The 25,304-nt window shown below is 37.2% G+C and overlaps 1 pseudogene; it reads left to right on the forward strand.

The window, feature by feature from the left end:
• Positions 1 to 14,225, forward strand: part of LOC122218518 — a 30,819-nt pseudogene extending 16,594 nt beyond the window's left edge.
• The last annotated feature ends 11,079 nt before the right edge of the window (positions 14,226 to 25,304 follow it).

Here is a 25,304-nt window from a genome sequence, read left to right on the forward strand (position 1 = left end):
TGGGGCTTGATATTTTCATTGCAGAGATCATTTTTGTATGCTGTTTTCTGCAAACTTGTTTTCCAAAAGCAGACACAGAGAAGGAGTCTGGCATGCAGGATAACTAGTAGAGCAGTTGGAAAGGGAAGGGAGCAGGACTGAGCACAGCGAGTCACTGAATAGCACTGCAGTCCTAGCAAAGCTTTGGTTAATGCTGTGCAGAGCTCTAGAGTACATGCAGTCCACTCCTTGGTGGACAAAAATTGCAGGGCCTGTATACCCCACCATCAGTCATGTGATGGGGACTACCCTAAGAAAGCTATCCCTTCAGTGAGGCAGCACTCCACTGCTGAGGCAAACACTGAAGGAGCTAACAGTTGGAGGCTGTCTACTGACAGATGGAACAAGTCCTGCCTTGAGGGAGATCTGGCCAGTGCATTTCCATGTCACCACTGTCCTTATATTTATTTAAAAAATTTTTTAAATGTTTTTATTCATTTTTGAGAGACAGGGAGAGACAGAGTGCTAGTGGGAGGGGGCAGAGAGAGAGGGAGACACAGAATGTGAAGCGGGCTCCAGGCTCTGAGCTGTCAGCACAGAGCCTGACGTGGGGATTGAGCGCACGAACTGTGAGATCCTGACCTGGGCCAAAGTCAGTCCCTTACCTGACTGCACCCCTGTCCTTCTATTTATTAATTGCATTTGTTCTTCAGTAGGAATTGGAATTCAGTAGGAGACACTTCTAGCTATTTTTTTTTTTATCTTCAAGTTCAGAATCATTTAATTTATTGGACCCAAATGAAAAATAAGGATATCTAATCTCAGAGCCTATGAGATGTTTAAATTTCAGCGTTATTCCCCCTTATAATCTACATACATAAATTAATTTATATATTATTCAATTCCAACCAAATGAGGCTTTTAAGTGTACCTATGACATTTGGAAACAAGTTTAATTTTACTATATAGCTTCTCTGAGCCAACTCGTGGCTTCATATGGTTTCACTGAATCTACTCTTGGCTTTGAAGCCTAGATTTGATTTATCAGGCCTGTCAATTCCAAGATATATCTTTCTTTTTAAAAATGGTTCTGTCTTGAATGATGTGTAGATGATGATTTACTGGATAATGTGATCAGCCATAGCCATTGTTGATGCTAACTCTACAGAATTCTGTGTACTGAGGCTTAGGCAGATTTGGCTTATCCTCTTCAAAATTCTGGTAGAACATAAAGAGTCTATGCTCACTGGCTCTCAGTAATTGTGAAACCAACAATGGACTGTAAGGTCACCCACTGAAAATAGCCAAAGGGCCTGGATACCATCTTTTAATGGCCTTTTTATCAGAATGTACTTTGATCAAGTAGTTTCAACATAAAATGGGTTTGTGCATGAGTTTAACAAGATGGCTATGTCTTCTCCCTTATTAAGTTTTTATTCTGGTCAAAAAAATTAGACTCTTTTGGTCATTGTCACACTCTACTGTGAAACTTACCCATTCGAGTGGGAGTTATTTCCAACTTTTCCAAACATCTGTCAGTGCACAGCAATACTCTGCCAGTTGTGATTTTGTGCATTTTATTATATTTTTAACTCTGGCAAGTCCATTCTAATTATCCCTGACTGATTAGATCTTGAAAAATTGACACTGTTATAACCCAAGAGCTAATTTATACACTATTGATTAGTGTAGTAATACACTTGGGATTTCTCCAACATCCCTAGTATCCCCATAATGATGTGATGCTTTATTTAAAAAATGAATATTATTTACATACTTCATTCTCTAAAATATCTGGCCCTATTAAGTCTGCATTTTGGATATAAAATGCTTGAGGGCATTGGAAGGCTGGTAGATGACACCATTTTTTAATCAAATCAAAGATGTCATTGATTGTAACAAGAAAACTAATTTCATAGATGTTACTAAGTGAAAAAACTGCTGAAATGATGCACTTTGCCCACTGAGAATCATCTTTTTCTCAATAGGTTTTAATTAATGAAGTTCTTTCCAGAAATTTTATATGCACAATCTTTGATTTATTGCTGCATATAGCAAACTCTTACAAGGATAGAGTAAAATAAGAGCAGCCTTATGATGACAAATGTATGAGCAGATACACTATGACTAGTCACAAGAGCAATAAAAATTTCAGTAAATTGCAGAGTCAGCAAACCTAGACTAATAATGGTTATTACAACATATTTATATGGGGCGCCTGGGTGGCTCAGTTGGTTGAGTGTCCAACTTCAGCTCAGGTCACAATCTTACATCCATGGGTTCGAGCCCTACATTGGGCTTTCTGCCATCAGGTCTCTCTGCCCTTGGTTCTGTCAGCACAGGGCCCACTTTGGGTTCTCTGTCTTCCTCTCTCTCTGCCCCTCCCGGACTTGCACTCATATTCTCTCTTTCTCTCTCAAAATTAAATAAATAAACATTTTAAAAAAAGAATTTACATTAGGGCAACACTACACAAATGTTGGGGTTCTCAGTCAAATAAAAAGCAAGTATATTTATTCTGGTGACAAAAACTGAATATAGCTAGACAAAACATAAGGCTGAACACTTAAACGTCCAAAAGTTTCAAGAAAGAAGTACTGATACTAAGGAGAGCTCCAAAGAAGTTATTGCTTTCATTAAAAAACATCAACTCACCCTCTGAAAACAGAAAAGAGGAGAGAGAGAGAGAGAGAGGGTGACAGGAAGAGTGCAGGGGGAGAGAGACAGAGTGAGAGAGAGACAGGGTCTTTATACTGTTTACAAACCAACATTATAAACCACGTTGTTTGTAATGACCTATAACTATTTTCAGTAAAACAGCTTCCTAGTGAGTAGAAATGTCTCTTCTTCTTCCACCCTGGAGTATTTGGTGTAAATGTCTAGTAAGAAACACACACTTGTCTATTTACAACTGCTTTCATGAAACTCAAGGTTTTCAGAGACTTCATTGTACATGACCCTGGAAAAGGTATGGTTCTGGCTTCATCATTCTTAGAATGATGCCCTGTCTCCAGAGCCCTCATAAGAAGTGAGTAACTTATCCTCTGGGACAGGACCATATGCCAGTCTTTAAGGCTTATTATTGAGTTAGCCAATAGTTTAGAACCATGAACAAAAAATGTATAAGCAAAGAAATATTTACCTTATATACCAGGAGTAAGAGTCAGAGAAATAGCTCTGTATTTAACTATTAGGGCCATCATTGTGCACCTAGGCAAAAATGATTTGACCTCATGACAATTTAAAGAAAGCCAAAATTCTGTAATAACAAAGTAGATAATTTATCACAATGGGTTATATTTACCTATCACTATCTCATGAAAAGGAAATGTTTAAGGCAAATTTCATAAAGTATGTTATTTTACTTTAAATAAGATGGAAAAAGAAAAATATAAATATCAACATAATAATTGAGAAAAAAGAGGTTACAGTTTAAGACATATGTAGTTAAATCATCTGTCATGAACAACTGAAATCTTCTTTACTGTTCTTTTACAAAGACGTGCGTAAGCACTGAAGAGAAGTTAGAGCAAAATCATGGAAGCTAAATGAAAGGAGTAAACAGTCTGTAACCTCTACACAACTAGTTTGTGTTTCCAGTTGTCATCATGGTTCGTGTTTTAATACTACCTTCTAGAAGTGTCATGCCATGCAGTTTGAGTAATGATGCACCCCCCCCCAAATACAGTCTTTAAAAAGAGGAACTAGAAAAAGAAAAGAAAATAGGCACTTTTTAAAAATGTATCCCTTCTCACAGAACCTCCCTTCTTTTTGATTTGTGTTCCAATATTCCCATATAAATAGGAAAAGTGAGTTATATTTTTCTATTATACTACTGTTTCCATTAATTTTTCTGTATAGTATTTACTGCTTTGATATTGTTATTTTATCTCTGAGCATACAAAGGAGCAAATAAAATATGACAATACATTATTTTAAAGCCAGCACTTACAAGGCTTTAAATGGAACACATCTCTTGTGGCAAAGGGGAAAGAACTGTCATAAGACAGTTTACATCTACTTTGCTCATTTTCTGTCTTAATTATGCCTGAAAATACTTGCAAAATAAGATAAAATACTCATAAGATTTTTATAATAAACCATCTTCATTATTTAATATTTTCTCTTTTTGCTAAACTGATGTCAGGTTTGACAAGTTGATGTACTTTCCAAAGTTACTGAAAGATAATTATATCCAGTAGGTTTTAAATCGTCATATGACAGGGATTCTATCTAATCTAAGCCAATATTTAAACCAATATATCCTTCCCTCTATTAGAGTTTATCAATATATAATAAACACAAGTTTATAGAGAAGGAAATATTGGTCAATCATAATGATGATGACAACCGTGTCATTTAAAAATAGTACACCTACTTTATTTATATTTAGCTATTTTTTAAATAAGGCTATTATACTTAAGATATTCTGAATTATTTGATGTGTTGTCTCTCCCATCCCCTTCCTGAACCCATTTATATCAAATCTAAAGAAACCTATATACCAGCTACCTATGCTAACCCATCTAAATCATCATTTGTAATCATAGGCAAAAAATGGAGTATCATTAGAGATGATTTGAGGACCTCTTTATGCTAAAAAATAAATTCCAATATGCACAAACACAATAACACAATCTAAACCAAAAGAGGTCATTTGGAGGATAAAATCAAACTTTCAAAAAAATTAAGTGAATTACTTACCTCAAACCTTAGCTTGTTGGCATGGTAACCAGGACTCTGTGTCTGTTTAGCTCTTAACCAATAGCTATATGCATGCATTCATCTCTATCACGTTAGGCAGGCTGGTGCTCAGACAAGCAATTGACTGGGAGCACTACTGCCTGGAACATGTCATCTAGCAAGTAACAAGACTATTGCAGCTTAGGGAAAGTGACTCCTTAAACTACTTTCAGTGAAATGTGTGATAGGGAGCTTGCTTCCAAAGTATTGCTTGTAGACAGAAAGCCCACATTTACTGATGGAAGTTTGTACTGACACTTAACCACTGTCTCTTCCACCTTAAGCAGCACATCACTGGCAAAGAAAATTCTTCCAGTAACTATGTGCAAAAGCACTGTACCATTGGCAGGAAAATTACGGACCTAGTCTGGGACAGGTTTCACAAATTAGCCAATGAGTTCATAGGTCTGTAAAAAATTCTTGGTTTTTCACATTTTTGTTGGGCGAACAGACTCTAGGTTTAACTCTCACTTCTAGAAAGTCTTTGTTGAATAAAGTAGTAAGTTGAAGTTCACATTCTCCATTTACGTAGGTCCCACAGCTCTAACTAAATTCCATGTCCCTATGATTCCATCCTCACTACACACACCACCCTGGTCATGCATGTATTATACATATCCTCAGTACTGAGTGCCCAATGTACTCTAACGTTAACACTCTTATTAGATAGATAGTCCTCCATAACTGCCTCCCTCAAATTTGAAAATGACTTGAATATAGATCTGCCAGAATTCCAGACCAATATTGAATGCTATACTTGCACCCCATTCCCTCTAGCCACATCAGCCTCGGTCATGTCTGCTTAAAAGCCTCATGATTAATTTCTTTCTGTGGCAAAAGTTTGCAGAGCCAGTGAACCAAATGGCGCATATTACCCTCACCATAAGTACATAATAAGGACATGAAATGTAACTCTTACCATGTTGAGTTTCACATTATTGTAGTTCCTAAAAATGTTTATTCTGACCTTTCCACAATCAAAAGAAGTATATAATCCAGTTTGTAGATTGATACACCACTGGCTTCCTGGTTACTATTAGTAACCAGGTTGCTACTGTGATTCTTGGAGGAGACCTGGCCAAGGCACAGCCAATGTTGAGGACTAGACCCACTTGGATCATAGGTTTGCCCCAGTGTATTCTAATCATGCCTTCAAATATGGATAATGGATTGAAGGAGAGAGAGTGTGCTGGGCAATTAAGAACATCGCTACCCCAGAGAAAGATAATGAGGAACGTGCTGTGTGTACCCTTACCCTTCCTTTGTGTCCTACAATATATCACACCCATAGAACTTTAGCTTCCATACTGAAGGACAATACAACTAGTTAGTTAGGTCGTCTTCACCTGTGATCAGGTCTAATTTTTCCATGTGCACCTGAAAAACTTTTACCTCACATCTCTGAAATTTAAATTTTTGTAAGAAACATAATTACAAATCTTGGTGCTATTCAAGTAAATACTGAAATCATGAAACTAGAAGAGGCCTAAGAAAAAAGTAGAAGATTAAAAAAAAGACTTTTTTATATATTAGAAACATGATAAAAAATTTAAAATTTTTCTAGAGGTTAAAAAATGATAAAGTAAACATAAATGAAGCAAAATTACTGTTCTCTAAGACAGAACTGAGGAAATCACTCAGAAAGCCTTAACTAGGTGTATTAGACTCTATAATGTGAGGACAAGGTTTTTGCCTGCTTCCTATTATATTCACAGAGCTTAGAGCTCAATATTTATTCAATAAAAATTTATTAATATATTAATATGTTAATTAACAATTATGAAGCAAAAAAGCAAACATAATGTAAATTATTAAAGTAAGGAGAAAGGAGAATAAATATAGGAAAGACAACATCTGTCTAAGAAGAATCCTAGAAATAAGAATATAAACGGGAAAAGAAAAATAAGTTAAAAAAATTTTTTTTTACAATTATTTATTTTTGATAGAGAGAGACAGAGCACAAGTGGGGGAGGGGCAGAGAGAGAAGGAGACACAGAATCCAAAGTAGGCTCCAGGCTCTGAGCTGTCAGCACAGAGTCCCAAGTGGCTCGAACCCACAAACCGCGAGATCATGACCTGAGCCGGAGTCGGACGCTTAACCGACTGAGCCACCAGGTGCCCCTTAAATATGCATTTCTGAGCTGAAGAAAAATATAATCTGCAGAATGAAAGATCATCCTCTGTTCCAAAATATGAATGAAGGGGCACCTGGCTGGCTCAATTGGTTGAGTGTCTGACCCTTGGTTTCAGTTCAGGTCATGATCCCAGTCAGGGTCCTCTGTTGGGCTCCAGTTTGAGTATGGAGCCTGCTTAAGATTCTCTCTCTGTTTCTCTGTCCCTCTTCCCTGCTCACACACTTGCTCTCAAATAAAACAAAAACAAACAAACAAACAAACAAAAAACAGGAAGTCAGAAGGTTCTGGAAAAAAAATTCCTTAAGGACAAGATGGATCCCACTCAACAATCTGTATAATTAAGATCTTGAATATTTTACCAATATGACTAAACTTATGGGGCATTTTGCTGCCAGTAAGAACAAAAAAATGGAATTAGAAACTCTTTGGAGAACCATAAGCTATGTAAGAAACCCAGAGATCACATATTGAACACACTAAAATATAATATGATTTTGAGCACTAAGACCTTGGAATTTGTCTTTTGCTTGGCACAGTTTCAATTATGTAGGATTACATCCCCTTTTTCAATGGGCCCATGACAATATTTGGATTGCAATAATATTTATAAGCTTAATACTATAATAAATAATTTAAATAATATTTATGCATAATATCAATCACATTTACATAATGTTAATATTTTATGAGGTTGATATATTTTCAATTTTTTAATTTTTTTGTAATGTTTATTTATTTTTGAGAGAGAGATAGAGACAGAACATGAATGAGGGGAGGGGAGGAAGCAGAGAGAGACGAAGACATAGAATTCAAAGCAGGCTCCAGGCTCTGAGCTGTCAACACAGAGCCTGATGCAGGGCTCAAACTCACAAACCATGAGATCATGACCTGAGCCAAAGTCAGATGCCTAACTGACTAAGCCACCCAGGGGCCCCTGGTTTCAATTTTTAAAATCAACCTATAGTGAAAACGCAGGCAAGAACATGAAACTTGAAAGAATGAAACAAAATATGACTTGGCAAATCAAACAATGATATGTGACAGAATTAAGAAAACACAAAGGGTACAGAGAATTAGGAAAAATATAAGTATACTACTTTATCATATGTAATATGAGGTCAATGCGTACTTTTAAATTACATGATTCAAGGAATATTTGTTGAAGAATATTACTTAAAGTCATAGATACAATACTAGAGAAGTTATAAATATTGTAAATAATAATTTGGTACTAGAAAGAAGAAAGGTGGAAGTTAACATGATAATCTAAACTTAGTAGATCTTGACTGAAGTTGATAAATCAAGAAATAGAAATAAATACATATAATTTAGAGAAACAGTGATAACCACACATGAAGTGAAAACATTCTTTAAAGTACTCACAACTGCAGATTACAGCTAGAAGTGAAGACAGATGAAGGAAGAAACTTTAATTTTAAAATTTCCTTTCAAACCATCTTAAGATACAGATATATATCTCCATATATGCATATATATGGAGAGAGTGTTTCCTCTTATTGCTTCCTTTCTACAAGAAACCATGATTTCTTTCAATCTGCCCACCCATATCATCAACCAGTTCTTCTCTTCCTCTTGGTTTTATCCTCTAAGTATTATTCTACCTTATATTTTATAGCATTCTCAAAGTTTCAATGCACATTCATTTTCTCAGTTCACCTATTAAATTATTAAACCCATTCTAAAATTGCTGAAACTTTGTTTCAGATCAGTTAAATAAGTTCCTCCGATCATTTCAAAAACTGTGTGTCAGAACTGATAGGCACAGGGAATTCAATGGCCAGGGACATAGATAGTTGAGTGGGAGTGTGCAATGTTAATGACACAAATTAATATACAATTTAAAAAGTAGATAAGTGATGCAAAGGAAAGCAACAGGATTTCAAGAAACTCACAGAAATTAATCTGTTCTAAGTGAGATGAGTAGAAGTTAAAAAGCAAGTAAAGGAGAGGTGCTTTAGAGAGAAAGATACAATGGACAACAGTTCTGAGAGATGAAGCATTGTTTAGTAAATGAAATACGGCTGTAGTGCCTAGAGGATATAGCATAAGAGGAACAGTAACAGAAGATGAAATTAGAGAAATAAGAGAGCCAGACTATGCAGGATCTGTAGGCTGTGTTAAAGACTGCTGTCTTTATCCTAAGGACAATGAGAAAACATTTAAAGGACAAGGAGACATAATTGCATCGTTTTTGCATTTGAATCTAAAGATTCTGGCTGCATTATGGAGGGCTGGAGGGCCAGGGTATCTGTGTAGATATTCAGTCTCCAAGTCCAGTGCTCTTTCTATTAGAACCATTTCTTGAAAGATATCTTCCTATTAAAAAATAAATCACTTATTTGGATATTTTTCTTCTAGCACAACTTCTAGCAAAATTTGAAGAGCTCAACACCATTATCATTGTTACATATTGCCTGGAACACTACCTTATACTCAAAAGAAGATCAATAAATGCTAGGTGAATAAATGAATATATTGCTTCTCTATAATTTTTTAATATTTACTTATTTTAGAAAGAGAGAGAGAGAGAGACAGAGACTGAGTGTGAGTGGAGGAAGGGCAAAGAGAAAGGGAGACACAGAATCTGAAGCAGACTCCAGTCTCTGAGCTGTGAGCACAGAACCTGATGCAGGGCTCGAACTCACAAACCGTGAGATCATGACCTGAGCTGAAGTCAGACGCTTAACCAACTGAACTACCCAGGTGCTCCGCTTCTATATAATTTTTAAAAAAATCACTATGCCAAAAGATGACTTCTATATATCTCTTTGACTTATATTTCCCTTCCATGGAATATCAGTTATTTTTCTTTGCCTTTCTCCTCTCCCACACAAGGAAAATGTATCTTAGATATTGTCAACCCACAATAGTGAAGAGATTTCTGTAAAACACAGAGAAATAGTTTAGGAAAATGGGAGGAAAAGAAAGGAATTCTGAATTCTCAAATGGTCATTTAATCTAAAAAGGACTTATGTGATTCAAAGGGTTATGTGAACTCTGTATGGGGGGTGATGAGGTGAAAGAAGAGAAGCAAAATACTACAGGTATGAGAAAGTAGTAACAAGGGAGCATGGAATGAAATAAGTTAACAAGCAGGACACGTAAGACACAAACACACAGACACATCCAAGGCCCACACAGATAATAAAACATGAAACCAAGTATGTACATGTTTTCATGTCCAAAAGTATTTATACAAATCTGCACATACACAAACCCTGATATCAGCAGTCAGAACACAGTTACTACACATGTGAAACATCCAAGCACCTAGCTGGATACAGAAGAAAGCTGATATTCCCTATGAAAGTTCGTATGTATACCTGTGTGTGCCTGAGTGTTTCAGGCACACTGCTTATGACAAACAGTGTGTTTGTTAGTTTATGGCAAAACTCAACACAAGTGAACGACAGGGGGCATCTTTTTATTTCTACTTAGAGTATACTGAAATCCCATTTTCAAATGAAATATGGTCCAGTAGCCTTTGCCATGTTAGTACCTGATTCATCATGTTACATGTGACTGATTTATAAGGAATAGCTGATGTAGATACCAATTAATCATTTCAGGAAAAAAAAGAAAAAAAAAAAAAACCTCAACACGTTAATTTGGAGGGAAAATGTTTCGAAAGCACCTTACATAAATACTCTGATATTTGCTTCTCAGCTGATGGTGTCTTGACCACCCACACACACTTAACAGTGTGCCAGAAACTATTATCCTTGTTTTTACCTTCCCACACATAATTCTATCCCTTCTTCCCCTAAGCTTGTTTTTCAGGTTGTAAAATGATTGGAACACAATGTCTATTTCTATTAGTTTTGAAGACTAAACTAATAATATATAATTCCAGCTGAGAAAATATATTTTAGAAGTTGGTGTTCATGGTTTATAATAATGAAAGCAAGAAGAAAAAGACCAGATCATTTGAAATGGATTTACATTAAAGAAAAAAATTGTTTTACAAAAGAAATACCTTGTACACATTAGTATGTGGGAATCTTTCAGCATATGAAAGAGTCATAAATTCACCAATATTATTATTATATCAATAGTATATAAGAGACATATTTTGACTTTTATATGTACAGGACTAAACCATGAATCTAAAATGCTAACTAAATCAACAATTCTTCTATGAATAGAACTCCTATTAGTAATAAGCCAAGATTTGTAAGGAATGTAGTCTTTCAGCACCCAGCCTGTGATGGCAGGCCCTCACAAAAGAACAGGTAAAAGGTGTCTCTAGGGCAGGTTTTAAACTCTCTTTCAGGGATCACATGTCTCCCGGAGCAAAATGATTCAGTTGCCTGAGACACTAAGCAACTACAACGAAAAAGGGCTTTCTGGGTTTTTTTTTTTATCCATATAACACACACATGCATTTTATCCTTGGACATGTGTGTGTGTGTGAAGATGTACCTATTAGGATTGTCTGATGGTGAAGGAAAACACAACTCTGACATACCTAAGAACACAGAAAATTCTGGAAGAACTGAACACCCAGGCTATGAAAAGAGCAAGAACCAGGAGAAGCAAGAGAAATTTATAGACAGTTTTCCTATGTGCTCGTTGGATGATTTAGACAGATGATCTTTTGAATCTGTATATTTCCATGCAGGGATAATACTGCTGGAAGTGACACATGCTTGTCCTTGGGCAGGTCACCTTCCTACTTTTGTAAACCTACGGGGAAGTGAGTTCAGGGAGCAGGTTACTACAGGATCCAGAAGAGGCATCTCTCCATCGAAAGGGAGAGAAATACCAAAACAGAGAGGCTAGAGACAGAAACATGCTGTGCACACAAGCCAGCCTCCAAAATAGCCCATAAAAAACTTCATACCTTTGAATAGTCTCCTGTATGTGGATCAGGACTGATCTCTGAGACCAGGAGAATACAGCAGAAGCGAAGAAGTTTTGTGACTTCCAAGTTAAGGCCACAAAAGTCATTGGAACTTCTGTACTGATCTCTTATTTACTCTAGAAAAAGCCAGCTTCTGTGTCAGGAGGACACTCAAGTAGAGAGCCCTATGGAGCGGAGGGCCCCATGTGAAGAGGGACTGAGATCTCCCTTCAACAGTCAGCACCAACTTGGATCCTTGTAAATGGATTCTCCAGCTCCAGTCAAGGCTTCATATGACTTCTACCCCAGTTAACATGTGACTGCAGTCTAGTAAGAGGCCTGAATCACAACCTGCCTGGTGAGACTGTTCCAAATTCCTGACCCACAAAAATGGTGAGAGACAATAAATAATTATTATTGCTTTAAGCCGCTAGAATTTGAGGTAATTAGTCATAGAGTGATAGATAACTAATAAAGTGACTTTCAGCCACTAAAGAGAAACATAAATTTGAGAGGTTTATGAACAAGTCAAACCAACAGAAATCAGAGCCTAGACTTAGTCAACTAGTGTTTATTAATTACCTATAAAGTGGTGAGGAGATATTATATAATAACTGATGGTATGATATTTGGAACTAGAAGACCTATGTTAGTATCCTAACTGCTCCACTGTGTGACCTTCAGCAAATTACTGACCTCTTTGGCAAATAATACCATTTTCTCTAATTTATAGAATGGATATGCTAAAAATTATATTTAATTCAAAGGTTGATTGTGAATATAATATGACATGATCCAATAAAAGACCTAGAACTTTGGTAAGCATATAATAATGTCTATGCTGTGTAATATATTATATAGTATGCATATTATGTATATACCTTCATATATATTACATATATACCTATATATATGTCTATACATACACATACAGGCACTGACATACATTCATATAATCTTTTAATTCTTAAAGCAACCTTTTGAACTATGTACCATTATATTGTCCATTTTACAGGGAAAGAAACTAAAAAAAAAAAAAAAAGCACAGACAGTAAAGTGTAGAGCCTTGCTTCAAATCCATACAGTTTGTTATCAGAGTTTGCACTCTTAATTATTATGATATAGAAACTTCTAATTAATTAGGATATGCTCCACAAATACTTGATATTATTGAGAAAGTGTTCTAGTTTATGTTGGAAGTAATACATCAATCATCTTTTTTTTTCTTATTGAGGTGACATTTTAGATGAGAAAATGAGATAATAAGAAAATCAAATATTTTTTATGAATATTTTGTTTTATAGAAAAAGTAATGTTTCATTATGAAGAATTAAGTTAATATTTACAAAATGGTCTCTAAGAACTAGTAATGGGACAATGCCTCCAGATAAACACATTCTTGATAGAATAATTATGTATATACATTTGAGGGCTCTGATAATGTACACAAAATATCCTAAGTGTGTTTGAGAGTTTTTGACTTTTCCCTCATTGTTAGATTGTCAGCCAGCATTTCTCATTGTTTTCCATGTATAGTCTCAGAAGTCCCCTTAATCTGCCTGTCTGTACTCCTAATTGGCTTTGAATTGAGAAAATAAATGACTATTTATAGTACATTAAGTTGAACAGTATACTCAAAAATTCGTATCTACCCAGACCTTAGAATGTAATCTTATTTGGAAACAAGGCCTCTGTAGATGCAATTAGTTAAGGTAAAATGAGATCATACAGGACTAGGGTGCACCCTAAATCCAATGACTGGTGATCCTGTAAGAGGAGGAGGGAACACACAGAGACCTGCAGAAAAGAAGGCTATGTAAATACAGAGGCAAAGATTGGAGTGATGAAGCTACAAACAAAGGAAAGCCAAAGATTTCTGGGAGCCACCAGAGAGAAAAAGCAGAAGATTGTTCCCTACAGCATTCCTAGAGAGCATGGCACTGCCGACACCAGGATATCGGACTTCTAGACTCCAGAACTGAGAAAATAAATTTGTTATTTAAAGTCATCAGACACAGCAGAGCCAAGGTCCCAGTGACAGCGCGTGCCGGAGCTCTCCACCTTCCCGCGCCCGCCAGCCGGAGGCGCCCTCGACCTACATCCACAACCTCCTGGCGGAGGTCACGTGTCAGGACGCGGCTGTCCTGGCCTAAAAGGACTCACCCCCCGTCTGGGTCGCCGTCCCCGATAAAACCTTAGTCAATAACATGCCAGCTGAGTTTGGTGTCCTGCTTTGCAAAGACCCGTCAAGGTATTTTTCGTGAATGGGCAGACAGTTGGGGACCAAAAATATTCTTTCATCTGGGACTCACTGTTGCAGGAAGGGGAATTTACCGTGGATCTTCGTACCAAGAGCACCCTCAGAGCTCCCACTTTCAACATCACTGTCCGCAGAACTGCCAAGATGCTAGTACCACTGATGGGCAAAGTGTGTGTCCACGGCGGTATGATCAACACCGAAATGTTATGCAGTGGCCTCCCACTTGCAGCGTTCCCAGTACTGACCTCCTCTGTCTCTTTCCCCCACTATTCCCCACTGCTTTTGCACGCCTCTCCTTCCCATACACATACATAACACCATTTTTATTTTGGGACATTACCCCACACCTCTTATTGCTGACAAAACCACATGGGCTAGGGGCTGGGACTGGATGGACAGACACCTCTCCCTACCCATACTTGTGTGTTATTGGAAAACTGTGGTTTTGTGTGTGTGTGTGTGTGTGTGTGTGTGTGTGTGTGTGCGGGGGGGGGGGTCTGAATAAAAAACATTCTACTGAAAAATAAATAAAGTTATCAAATTAAGTGGTTATATATTAAGGCAGTCCTAGGAAATAGATATGCCAACATTATAGAAATTGTATTAAAAGGGGTTATTAAAATGCAGGAGGGTACCTCTCTATCTCTCTGAATGTGGGTATAAACCCTTCTTAGGGAAAGCATGCATGTCTGGGGATTTGGGGAACTATTTCAGGAGCCTCTATTATTTATTCTGGGTTCCAACTTCAAAAGCAACAGACTGAAATTGTTGTCAGGAGAGCAAGAGAGACCTAGAAACCAAGGATACCTGCTTTGACAGGTAATAACATAACTAGTCCCTGAGATCTCTTAAATTGTAGGAGAAAATAAATGTGTGATTCTGCCTGAGAATCTCATTACTTGAACCATCCAAGGTCAGAAGCACAGCAGAGAGAATAGATTAGCCTTAGTTGGGGTCTCCAAGCATTATGCATCACACATAAGTCAAAGGTCCATGGAACCCCTCTCTTCACTGGTGAATCATGTTTACCAGCAACAGCAGGTTAGATTACAGAAGTTACTGGTGTGCTCTTGGTAGCTGAAAAGAACACTCCATAGTTGAATGTATTTGGAACAAGCTGTTCCAAATCCTATTATTTGCACCTCACTGCTTATTATTGGAAACTTACAAAGAAGCAAAAAAGTCATTTCTACGGAGTTTGGATGTAATTTGACTTCCTTCTATAAAAATAACTACTGTTTCTTATTTCCTGAAATTCTTCAGTTGGCTTTTGATGATTCACAGAATATAATGTAACATGAGAACAAGAGTTTATTCCTCAGGCTTTGAGCAGAGAAAACCAGAGGAAGATGGCTATTGTTCAAATGATATAACTTATGCAAAATGCCAGGAATATAGTGTAAGTACTCACTAAAAATTAGTTCCTTTCAGTTACCTTAAAACTCCTCCTTTTTTGATTTTTTAATTTTGTTTTTTAGTGTAACAATTAGAGAAAGATTGACATATCTATATAGATAGATAGATAGATAGATAGATAGATATCTCAAAGAGACACAGGACTCACCTAAAAGAGCTCCCAATGGCCAAAACTGGAACAATTTGAGCAACAAAATAAATAAAGTAGTATTGGATTATAATGCAAAGTATAAAATAAGTACCTCTGAGTTGATACTGATATAAATTACTGAATAAATAAATGGGTAAGAAGAGACTAATCTTCCATATAGAAGAATTTAAAATAATTTATATAGATAACTGTGCCCTCAAGAACTTGTGCCTCTGCCCTTCTGCTGAAGTGTAGGCTACACATAGTGACTTTCTTTCAGAAAATACAATATGGAAAGAGGCAGAAAAGTGACTTAGTGGAGAAGACGGACAAACACTATCTAGCCAGGTGATCAAGGTTAACATTAACCACAATAAATATGTTGATAGTATATAACCTAGATGTGATGTGATCTCTGTGGTCTCCTCCCAAACCCCATAGCCCCAGTCTCAGTATTAGAAAAAAGATGAGGCTAACTCAAATTGAGGGACATCCTACAAAATACCTGACCAGTGTTCCTCAAAACTGTCAAGGTCATCAAAAGCAAGAAAAATTTGAAAAACCATCAGTTTACAGAGGCCTAAAGAGACAGGACAATTAAATGTTATATGGTATCCTGGATACAATCCTGGAACAGAAAAAAATATTGTCAGATATTAATAATAGGGGTAAGTGGATGTGAAGTATGTGGGAACTTTACTACCTTTGCATTTTTTCTGTAGATCTAAAACTACTCTCAAAATTTTTATTTTTATATTTAAATTTTTATATATGCTTGGTCTCTATTCTTGGTTTCCTAGCTATAGCTAGCTAGCTCCCTCAGGAAGCTCACTCAGTTTAGCACCTAATTAAACCCCACAAAATCCCTATGAGATAGATTCTATCATTTTTACAGGTAATAAACTAGAAAAGCTTAAATAGCTTACCAAAAGACCTATCTGAAATGTCGCAGTGCTAGAAATGGAACTCAGCTTAGTTCTAGAACTTACATTCTTAACCACTATCCTGTACTATCCCATCATATGACAGTATATATAGAAAATGTAAAACCATGTACATTTTTAGAACTGATAAATTATTTTAGGAAGTTATTGACTATATGTTCAAAATGGAATAATCTATTGTATTTCTATAAATTTGCACAATAAATTATTAGAAAATAAAAGTATTAATGAACATACTGTTTATAGTAGCATCCTAATTATGAGGAATAGAAAATCTAATAGCAGATGTGTAAGACCTCTACATAAAAAAAATAATAATAAAATAAAATAAATAAAATAATTTAAAAAATTAAAAAAATAAAACAGGGGCACCGGGGTAGCCCAGTCAGTTAAGCATCTGACTCTTGATTTTGGCTTACGTCATGATCTCATGGTCATTTAGATTGAGCCCCATGTCGGGCTCTGCACTCACAGTGTGGAGCCTGCTTGGGATTCTTCTCTCTCTCTCTCTCTCTCTCTCTCTCTCTCTCTCCCCACTCCCCCCCCCCCCAGGATCGTGTGCTCTCTCTCCTTCTCTGTTTCAAAATAAATAAATAAACAACAACAAAAAAAAACCAATAAAACATTATTGAGAGAAATTAAAGAAGATCTAGATAAATGTAGCTATATAGCATGTTTATTCATGATACTATGAAGATAATTTGATATTATAAAGATTAATTCTCCTCTAACTTCTAAAGAATCAATACAATGATAACAGAGTGGGTGTATGTGTGTGTAACTTTATCAATTATTCTAAAATTTAAGTTGAATCCAATGGACTTATAGTAGTCAAGATACTACTCAACATAGAAGAAGAAGGGGAAATATTTGTTTTAACCCTTGATATATTTATTGTAAAGCAACATTTAATTAATACAGTGTGATATTAATTCCTAAATATACAAACAGACAATGGAAATTGATTTAAAAAGAGCCCAGAAAGGGATCTATGCATAGATGGACATTTATTTTAAAATAAAGGTAGCATTGCAGAACAATGCAAGAAAGGCAGCCTTTTCAATACATAGCCATGAAACAACTGGATAAAATATGGGGGAAAAATATATATATATATTCACTACTATTTCTACTTCATATCACATATAATCAAAATTTCCTGGCATATAGATGTAAAAGGCAAAACCACGAATTTTCAAAATATGATACAAAATAATTTATCTTCATGACCTTGGAATAGGAAAACATTTCTTAAACAAGGCACCAAAGCACTGCACATAAGAAAGAGATTTAAAAATTGTGCTACATAAAAATTAAGAACTTTTATTTTTCAAAAGATATCATCAAGGGGTGCCTGGGTGGCTCAGTTGCTTAGGCATCTGACTGTGGCTCAGGTCATGATCTCCCAGTTCATGATTTCAAGCCCCACATCGGGCTCTGTGCTGGCAGCTCAGAGCCTGGAGCCTGCTTTGGATTCTGTGTCTCTGTGTCTCCCTTTCTCTCTGCCCCTCCCCTACTCGTGCTCTCTCTAAAATGAATAAGTGTTAAAAAAAAAAAAAAAGAAGATATCATTAAGAGAGCCAAAAGCAAGCCAATGTACAGAAAAAGATATAGAACACATATGGGAATATATAAAGAACTCCTACAAATCCAAAAGTAAAAGCTAGCCAATCAAAAGGGAAAGGAAACAAGAGTGGAATGGGCATTTCCTAGAGAAGATAGCCTCATGGCCAATAAATATATGAAAATGTTTTCAATCTTAGAAGAAATCAGGGAAATGCAAATTAAAATCACAAAGAGATACTACTAGAAACCCACGAATAACTAAAATTAAGATCTTACAACCATGTGCTAGCAAGAATGTAGAGCAATAGGAACTAACATACATTGCTGGTGAGATAATAAACTGGGACAACAACTTTGGAAACAGTTTGGAATCAGCATCTAAAATTGAACATATGCACACACTATAATAAGAATCCTACTGCAAGGTATATATCCAAGAAAAATGTGTGCACATGTGCAGCAAAAGACATCTACAAATATGCATACTGGTTATAAACACCTCAAACTGGAAAGAGCCCAAATATCTATCACATTAAAATGAATAACAAATTGTAGAATACTCAAACAATGAAAATGAACCAACTCTATGTACATCAACAACAGGAGTGTGTCTCACAAACAGAACATTGAGCAAAAGAAGCCAGAAAAAAATGGAACACTCACTGCGTGGTTTGATTTATATGAAGTTCTATAACAGGTAAAACTATAGTATAATGATTAGAGATCTGTGCTCCAATGGAAAAAATTACAAAGAAAAGAAAGCATATATCACGAAAGTTAAGGAGAGCCTACTCTGGGGGCAAGGATGGAGATCCAGGCTGTAGTAATTGGTAGTAGACATGATTTCCTGGTTCTTCATTTTGTACTTTATAGTATTTCATTGAATTGTATATTTTTGTTTTATGGTCTTCTTAACAAAATATTTTAAAATATAAATTATTTTATTATTTCATTTAAATATCTTTTATTTCTTAATTTAAGAATTTTATAAGAATAAGGCATACTACAATGTTGTTATGTTCCCATTCCTGTCACAGGCTACACAACATGAGACCTTTAGGATCCCATCCCCATATATACCTAACTTGCAAAATATTGAATCAAAATGAAAGTAAACTAGAATTTTATACTAGAAAAGAGATAGATTTACCAAGGATGACTAAAACTTTAATTACAAATTACACATGACTTCCAATAAAATCTTCCCCAAAAAGGCAAGACTATAATCACTCTCACTACTATACCATGTCCCCATTGTGCTATTAGACAGGATGGTAATTAGCATGGTCACAACTATAACTGTCAAGCATGAAAGCAATGCTGAATGTGTTTCTCACCCAGCTGCTATCAGCATGGGGTAGAAGAATTGAAAACATTGCCAAGAAATCAATCTCTTCCATCGAAACTGAGCCGACTCTGAGCAGTAGTTCAGTAGTTTCATAAGAACAAATAAAACCCCAACTAACTAATCATTGCCCAGAAAATTAACACAGAAGTCAATACAGAAGCCTCTATTCCATACTTTACCCATGGTTTATGTGCAGGTGTTCTAAATGCCTGCCAAGAAAATATGTAAGGTGTTTCAGGAAGCAGAAAAGAAGTAAATAGCATATTCCTGAGTATATGAAGGGAATATGTTAACTGTCAAAACTAGTTACAATTAGGAAAATCCCTTTACTTGCAAGATTTTTTTTTCTTTAATTACAAAAGGCTTCTCATTTCTAGAAATTAAGAATGAGTTTACTGCAACCCCAAGTGGGCAGTAGTGAGTTAGCAATATGGGAGAAGAAATCAGATGGCCGCATCCTCTAGTAGAATTGTGAGTGTAAAAGAAGACTAGCCAAGAAATTGACTGAATTGGGTCAATTTGGCTAGTGGTTGACTCTAGGGTATGCAGGGCCCCAAACAAGCAATTTTTTGTAGTATTCCTTCCAATAAAAACAATTTAATTAAAAATACATTATAAAAATCCACGGATCTGTGAAAGACATAGGAAGCAGGACTACATACAGGAAGAATTTTAACTGCAATGGAAGCCTGAGAAAGTCTTGTCCAACCTGGTGGTGAGTTCTAGTGGTAGTATTAGCTATCATGGTGTTCTTTATCAGGCCAAAATGGCCAGGTCTTAGATAACTCACTGATCCAGTCACCTGTTATGGGCTTCCCTAGAAAGGGTATGACCTGGGGTGGAACAACTTTGGGAAACTGAGGCAAGTCCTGAAGGAACTGAGAGCTGAAGGATGTCTGCTGACTGCAATGCACATAGCTGAGCAGCAAGTTCTTCTCTGAAGGGGCATCTTCATAACACATCTCTATGCCACCATTGCCCACCCCTGGTACTACTCATACAAACTTCATAAACTTTCAGAGGACAGCCTCTCCACAATTGCTGAAGGCTTCTCTGCCTGAAGGAAAACTTAGAAAAGGGAGGCTGTGTAAGTTAGCCTTAGAAAGGCACCCAATGCCTATTGTCTGTCTCCTTTGCTATCCATTCTAGAGTCCCCTTACCCTGAGCTACCAACTCTGTTGACCTTGATGGCTGTCATAGACAGCTTGAGCAGCCACAAGAAAGTGCCAGCAAAGTGACTTAAACAACAGACATTAATCTCTCATGGTTCTGAAGGCTGTGAAGTCCAAGATCAAGGTGCCAGCCTATTCAGCTCCTGGTAGGGGCTCTCTTCTTGCTTGCAGATGACCACCTTGCTGCTATGTCCTCACATGGCAAAGAGAGCTCTGGTATCTCCTCCTCTTTTTATAAAGGCTCTAGTCCCATCATGAAGGCCCCATCCTCATGACTTCAACTAAACCTAGTTATCTCTCAAAGGCCCTATCTCCAAATACCATAATATCGAAGGGTAGGTTTTCAGCATGTGAATTTGGGGGGTGGGGGGACACAATTCAGCCCATAGCAGTGGCTTGCCTAATGTTATAAAGCACACACCATCTCTGAAGTCTCTGGACCATGGTCATTATGCCCAGGTTGAGGTTGCTTTCACTTCATTTGTAGTCACAACAAGGCAAGAAAGAACCAAGAGGCACTCAAATAGGTCACTTGAATTTATATTTTATCATCTAACCATAGAAAGGGGGAAAAGTGCTGGTACTACTCCAGCGGGTGCCATGGGTGCCTGGACTGCCTGATTATGCAGTTTTTTTGTGTGTCTTCTGAATCTGTGCTCAGTCCTGGGTGCATAACTCTTAATCCATCTTATAATGGATTATTGTTGGTATTACCTGACTTTATGAATTGGTGGGAATTACAGGACCTAACTCCTCATAATTAGTTCTGTCCACATGGTCACTTACAGTGCCATAGTCAGGCCTAGAAGTCTGCCACGAGTTATTATTCAAAAGACATATAATTCCCTGATGCAAATGTTATAGCCTTTTTTAGAACCCCAGGAGCCTATATTATAATTCTACCACTGGTACTTGACATAAAATCAACCTGGTACCTTCACATAGTACTGATATCTCCAACATACTGGTTCTGACAGATTGCATGGTCCAAAAAGCAAGGTGTGTATCACAAAAACCAGGCTTGCCCTGCTAGGCCTTTCACTGCTCTGGCTGCATACATAGGTAGAACAACAACAACAAAAAAAATTGTCACTCAGTATATCAGCTGAGTGTGAAATATGCTATCTCTGGAACATGAAGAGACCCATCAGGCATTGTGCTTTCTTATTCTGGGAGAAGAAGCAATATTTAATAATTTATCTTTTACTTTGAAAGAGGATATACTGACAGGCCCTTAACCACTGAACCTCTAAAATTTTACTCAAGTGGCTAAGCCCCCTGAATCTTCTCAGGGTTTATATCCTACCTCTGGAGAAAATTTATCTTATCAGGCCTGTAGCAAAGCTGGCTACCTCTTGCTCATCCAGTCAGACAAACACAATGTTATTGATATAATGAATCAATGTAATCTCAGAATATCAAAAATGGTCCAGACATCTTCAGACTGCATCATGACAGAGAGCAAGAGAGTTATCCATGGAATCTATATTATTCTCCTCTAGAAAAGACACTATTTATGGCATGGTGGCTGTGATTAGAGCTACCCTTTACCTGACTTTCAGTAACGTATGGTAATCCTACAGTATCCAACTAGTTTCAGTCGTGGCCAAACTGGGGAATGAATAGGAGTACCTTGAGATCCTTAATAATAGCTCCAACCTCCTCTACCCACATTCCATTTCCTGTAATGCCTTATTGTTTCTTATTTACCATCTTGGCTGGTGAGGGGTATTTCATTTGGCCATTACTCCACATATGAAAGACTCAGTATATGACAGTGTTAAATGCCAAACACATCAAATCTAATTATATATTCAGGGAATGGATAAATGACCATTAGGTGGGTTTGGAGACTTGGTGGGCCCATCATAAGCTGGACCTTGGCCAGCATTACATTTTTCACCTGATCTGATAAGTCCCCACTGTAATAGGGGGGCCATAGTGACAAGAGTATCAAGGTGACTCAGACCCTATATCCAAAACTTCTCAAACACCTGGGTATGCCCCTTTATCTTGGCATCATTGTTTGAGGAAATGGCCATAGGTAATATTGAAAAATAATTACAGGAATAAGTATAGTATGTATTTGTATCAGTGTTATGGCACATTTCCTTCTGGAGGCTTGATGACTTCTTCAGTCAGTAGATTCTAGATCTGAAAACTGGAAAATTTTTGTAGGGTGATTATCTCAGTCTCCTGCTTATTCATTCTTATTTTCTTTTGATTATATATATTTACCAGTATCTTTATAGGATGCCCATATGTATTTCCCTTTGTAACATTGAATTCAAGTAACCATATCCATAACATTTTTGTGTCAATCTCCCTGGTTTGCCATTTCAGTGACTTTAATAAATTGAGACTCTGACATCTAGTGGCTAAGCACCACCACCACCTGCCCTCCATTGTTTCGGAGTCTTCTCACCCCCATGGTCATGCAGGAGCCAAGGTGTTATAAGCCCTGGCTACAGGGGGGAACCACCACGAAACATATTTTAGGGATACTAGTCCGTTCAGCACATTCTTTATCTTAGTAATGGCGTCTTTTGAGTTTTCCTATGGAATATAATCATCTGGAGAGTTTTCTGGCCATACATAATAGGTTCATTCTAGTTTTTCCATTTCCCTGAGACTTTTAATCTCTTTCTCCACCATCTGCCATGGCAATTATGGCATTTCAACTTCACTCAGCATAAGCCATCACTTTTTTTCATACTTCTGGGAGCCATCGGAAAGGAAAGTTCTCATCATCCTAAGTCATTTGTCAGTGTTGAATCCTATTTTGGAAAGCAGTCTCAAATTAGTAAATTCTTCCTGATCTAATTTTATGTTAAGGACCTCCTTGATGGAACAATCTCAGAATCCACATCCAAGCAGACTCCCCCAGCTCCTGTCAATGTATCAGTTCCAGAATACATCTACTAAAGGTATGCTATAACTTTTTTTTTTTTTTAATTTTTTTTTTCAACGTTTTTTTTTTATTTATTTTTGGGACAGAGAGAGACAGAGCATGAACGGGGGAGGGGCAGAGAGAGAGGGAGACACAGAATCAGAAACAGGCTCCAGGCTCCGAGCCATCAGCCCAGAGCCTGACGCGGGGCTCGAACTCACGGACCGCGAGATCATGACCTGGCTGAAGTCGGACGCTTAACCGACTGCGCCACCCAGGCGCCCCAGGTATGCTATAACTTAACCCTAGCTATAGTTATGAAAGAAATGGCCAATAAATGAGAGAATATCCTGACGGGAGCACATGTTCCCTTATGTACTGTTTTATAACAGGCAGAGTCCTAAAAGAAAGAAATGGACCCCATCTCCAGCCTCAGTGTGTTCAGAGCAGTCTGGGAAAACAAAACCTTGGGGAAAATCCATCCAGATCTCTCCATCCTTTTTGTCAGGGCCCCAAGTTTTCCTAATCAGTGTCCTTATTTTGATATAACAAGCTTGACTTTGTTAAGTTTTTAATCACGTTTAAAGTATAGTCCTTGGTTCTCTACTTTCTGCCTGGAAGATTTGAAGACTTTTTTGTCTGCAACAGAAGAGGACCTTTGACTTGACATCTAGCTTTCAATCACTTATTATTTGCTCTCCTATCTTTACTGTCTTTCTGATGAGCACCAGTAGAATCTAGCAATAACTATCCAATCCCATTATCTTTACAGCTACTATTTCCTCTATATTTCAAACTCCTCATACATTTTCTTTCATTCATCATCGCCATACATTTCCTTCCCAATTCATCCCCAGTTAAAATTTAAACAATTGTACTTCCACCTATAATCAGTGATGAGGTCCTCAGCCAGTCAGGCTCCAAAGATCAAGCTCCAAGTGATAAAATCAAGAGCCAAAACTTCACCTTATCACTGGCATTCTTAGAACACTACTGGTCCCAACTGTTAGAAGTTCAGCTCCTTGGAAACAAATCATCAGATATAGTCTGGAGTTTCAAAATGGTTATTAGGGACCAACACTTAGGAAGGGAATGGGAAGGAAAAGGGACTAGATAGAAAGCAAAGAAAAAACACGATACTTCTGGCAAAGCTTTGGCCAATACAACAAAGAACTCTGGAGCAAAAACTGTTACAGTTTCTCACATTGAGCCAAAAATGCATATATCTAAGGAATGCATGACCTTAGCAGAGTTTCCTCCCTGCAGTTGAGCCCGACCCTGAAGAAAATGAGATGTGAAGGCTCTTGGCTGATTGTATTGCTGACAGCTGGGCAACATGTCCTGCCTTGAAGTAGGATTAAGGTGGCACAGCTTCTTTATCTACAATAACAGATTAAAATTCAGATGTAAGAGTAAATAAGTCCCTAATGTTAAGAACACAACAACGAATTATGGAAGGATAAAATTACTTTAAAAACTAGGAAGACAAGGCAACTTCCTGAATCTGATGAAGGATATTGATGAATAATGCATAGCTAACATCATATTTAGAGATTAAAGTCTGAAAGCATGCCACATAAGATCAGGAACAAGACAAGTATGTTCATTCTTAACACTTCTTTTGAATTTTTGTAATGTTTATTCATTTATTTCGAGAGAGAATGAGAGAGAGGGAGGGAGAAAGAGACCAGGAGCAGGGGAGCGGCAGAGAGAGAGGGAGGGAGAGAGATCACAGGCAGGCTCTGTACTACCAGCACAGAGCCCAATGCAGGGCTCAAATTCAATGAACAGTAAGATTGTGATCTGAGCCGAAACCGAGTCAGATGCTTAACTGAATCGGCTACCCAGGCACCCCCA

Source organism: Panthera leo, chromosome B1 (genome assembly GCF_018350215.1).
Source record: "Panthera leo isolate Ple1 chromosome B1, P.leo_Ple1_pat1.1, whole genome shotgun sequence".
NCBI lineage: Eukaryota > Metazoa > Chordata > Mammalia > Carnivora > Felidae > Panthera > Panthera leo.